The sequence below is a fragment of the Myotis nattereri genome (assembly GCF_964212035.1).
Source record: "Myotis nattereri genome assembly, chromosome: 4".
Classification (NCBI taxonomy): domain Eukaryota; kingdom Metazoa; phylum Chordata; class Mammalia; order Chiroptera; family Vespertilionidae; genus Myotis; species Myotis nattereri.
Window position 1 is genome coordinate 8,311,388 of NC_138079.1, and position 3,585 is coordinate 8,314,972.

A 3,585-nucleotide genomic window follows, 5' to 3' on the forward strand; every position below is an offset into this window, starting at 1 on the left:
CCCCCCATCCCTTCTGGAAGTACCTTTTCCCCATTAGATGGTGCTCCTAACTCAGCTCACTCAAAAATTAGAAATAGTTGACAAATCTTGAACCCAGTTAGCTAAGCCCTGCCTGACTGAGGGTTGTAAGTGCTAACTTCCTTAGGTTTTCCTTTGGTGACTCAATCCTTGGCAATTCTGGGGGAAGTGCTTTGCCAAACTTTTATTTCTAATTGTGTTAAAATACAAAAATACTTGATTGTGTAATGAAGAGAAAAACACATACTTTCCTCTAAAGTAAGAAGGAGATGTCATTACATCACTGGGAGATGCCTTCCAACATGATGTAAATATGTACTAAACAGCACAGTCTCTGTCTACCTAAGAAGCTTTAAGGGCAGGGAGCATAAGATTCATGCTGAAAGTCCGACGCGTGCTCCAGAACAATGATGCCCGAGAAACGTTTAGAATGTGTGTGCCCTGAGCGTGTACAAGATGGTTGTCGAGCAATTGGTAAATCCAATAGAGAGGCCCTTCTCTAGAGCCTCTGAGTTCCCATGACGCACACTGAAAAGCACCCCTAGGAAAAGTGAAAATCAGGAACAAAATCAGCCTAATGGGACCTTTTCAAATGAAACTCGGTTTCAGGAAGGAAAATTAGAACAATTATTGCTGTGGGGAAAATGTCGAGTGCTCCGCACTGCTGAAAGACATAAAGAAAAGAAAGAAAGCTCTGAGACTGAGAAAATTGGAGAACAAACAAAATACAAGACCTGGAAGAAGTTGATCCGACACAAACATACCACAAGGGCACCCAACCAGCCATTGGAAGCAGCAAGAACTTCTCAAGGAAACTACTGCCCGGTGCACATTCCTCTTCCCTTCTCCCGTCCGTCAGCAGAGCTCCCATGGAGCAGTGTGTGGCACAATGAAACTTTAGATACACCCCCGCATATTAAGTGTGTTTTCTGGTTAATATTTTTGGTATTTCTATGCTTATCCTACTTGTTTTTTCATTTAATTGTTATTTGTTGTTGTTGTTGTTGTTGTTGTTAATCCTCACCCGAGGATATTTTTCCATTGATTTTTAGAGAGAGTGGAAGGGGAGGGGAGAGACAGCGAGAGAGAAACATTGATGAGAGAGAGACACATCAATTGGCTGCCTTCCACACGCCCCGACCAGGCCAGGGATCAAACTTGCAACCGAAGTAAGTGCCCCTTGACTGGAATCAAACCCGGGACCCTTCAGTTCACAGGTCAATGCTCTATCCACTGAGCAACTTTTTAAATTAATTTCTTTTAGAACTATCCCCTTCCTTTTCCCTCTGACATTTTGTTAATGATATTCATGATATAATAAATTCAAATAATACAGGATGGGGCAAAAGTGGGTTTACAGTTGTTCATATGGAAAATAATATAATAATTAACAAGTAATAATATAAGAACAAACTGTGTTTGTGTACTCACAACTATAAACCTACTTTTTCCTCACCCTATATTTAAAGAGGTCTCTCCAGTGAATTTTTTGGTATTTGCAGAGGGAGATAGAAAGATAAATTTGGCAATTCTTCACTCTAGTTATTTACACTCTAACATATATAATGAAGCATTATAAAATAAAGTAATAAATATAATATGTAATAAATGCAAAATACATATATATTATACAAAATGCAATCAACTTAAGTAATAAATAAAACATACAATAAATAATATAAAGCAAATACATATAACACAACAAACAATAAATTAATAGACAAATAAATACAATCTATAAATATAAAAGCCTAACCAACTGTTACAACCGGTCGACCCAACAACTGGTTGATCGAATGACTGGTCGACTGGTCGCTATGATGCGCACTGACCACCAGGGGGCAGATGCTCAATGCAGGAGCTGCCCCCTGGTGGTCAGTGTGCTCCCACAGCCAACCTCCTGTGTTCCCTCGCCCCCCCCCCCCCCGGACTGGGCAAGATGGCCCTGATCAGCCCCGCTGGCTGGCCAGGCCGAGGGACCCCAACTGTGCACAAACTTGTGCACCAGGCCTCTGGTATACAATAAAGTCAAGGAATAGATAAAATAAATTAAAATACAAAAAATTAATACAAAATGCAATCACTTAAAAAATCCAGTATACAATATACTCAAGTATTTACACTCTAGCATATACAATAAAGTGTGAAATGTAATACCCGCTATAAGTGCTGTGAGGATTAAGCTTTCCATTTCTTCCCTGACTCTAAATGGAAAACAATCCCTCTGGTCTTTGGTGTTCTTATTTGTAAAATGAGAAGGCAATGTTGGCTTTATCATCTCTAAGGTTTTGGTAACTATAAACATTCTATAGTTTGACAAATATTTGATGTCTGAGGAGGAAGAGTGAGAATGCAAACACTGTTGGCAGCCTACCTACTACAGAGGCTCCTCCTCCTTACTGGGCAGTCTCCTTCCTCCTGACTAAAGAACCTAGTGTTATCTGGGACACAACATGCATGTGCTAGAAGTAGCCATGCTGAGAGGAACTCTGGGAAAGTCTTCTAAAATCGAGAGACTTGGGTCTGGCCGGTGTGGCTCAGTGGTTGAGCATCGACCCAGGCACCGAGAGGTCACCAATTCAATTCCCAGGCAGGGGGAGCGCAGAAGGCAGCTGATCAATGTTGAGGTTTCTTCCTCCTCGATGTTTCTATCTCTCTCTCCCTCTCCCTTCCCCTCTCTCTAAAAATCAATGAAAACCTTTTTCTTTTTTTTTTAATTAAGAGACTCGGCTCTCATCTAGCCCTTAAGACTATCATTTCCATATTCCTGGAACATGTAGGTGAATCTGGAAGTGCAGCAGCCAACTTGCGGGGAGTTGGCAAACAAGAGGTCAAAATCTTACGATTTGGGATCTTTCCTGCTCTCCGGTGGCCACAGCCAGGAAGGTCGAGCTGTGCGGCTTCAGGGGGTGCAAGATCTACCCCGGACACGGGCGGCGCTATGCCAGGACCGATGGGAAGGTGTTCCAGTTTCTTCATGCAAAATGCCAGTCGGCGTCCCTCTCCAAGAGGAACCCTCGGCAGATAAACGGGACTGTGCTCTACAGAAGAAAACACAACAAGGGACAGTCGGAAGAAATGCAAAAGAAAAGAACCTGCGCTTCAGTCAAATTCCAGAGGCCATCACTAGGGCATCTCTTGCTGATATAATGGCCAAGAGGAGCCAGAAGCCTGAAGTTAGGAAAGCTCAGCGAGAACAAGCTATCAGGGCTGCCAAGGAAGCAAAAAAGGCTAAGCAAGCAACTAAAAAGACCGCAATGGCACCTAAGCAAAAGGTTGTGGAGCCTGTGAAGGTTTCTGCTCCCCGTGTTGGTGGAAAATGCTAAGTTGGCAGATGAGATTCTTAAATAAAAACCTGACTATAACTGAAAAAAATATATATCTTATAATTTGGGAGAGAGGAATGGAAAGAATCAGCCAGGGTGACTATGGTACCCCTGGATTATCTTCCCCCAGATGTGTGTATGGTGGAGAGGGGAGTCGGAGGGTTAGAAATGCAAATAAAATCTTATTTATCTTAGCCACTGCTAGTTGTAACATCCAGTGGAAGCCCAATTCAATAACACA

General features: G+C 42.4%; 1 pseudogene across 1 annotated transcript; it reads left to right on the forward strand.

Moving 5' to 3' along the window:
* The first annotated feature begins 425 nt into the window (after window positions 1-425).
* Window positions 426-3,344, forward strand: LOC308518098 (large ribosomal subunit protein eL24-like; annotated as a pseudogene). Its single transcript has 2 exons — window positions 426-492; window positions 2,897-3,344. The product of its transcript is annotated as a large ribosomal subunit protein eL24-like (transcript).
* Window positions 3,345-3,585: the final 241 nt, after the last annotated feature.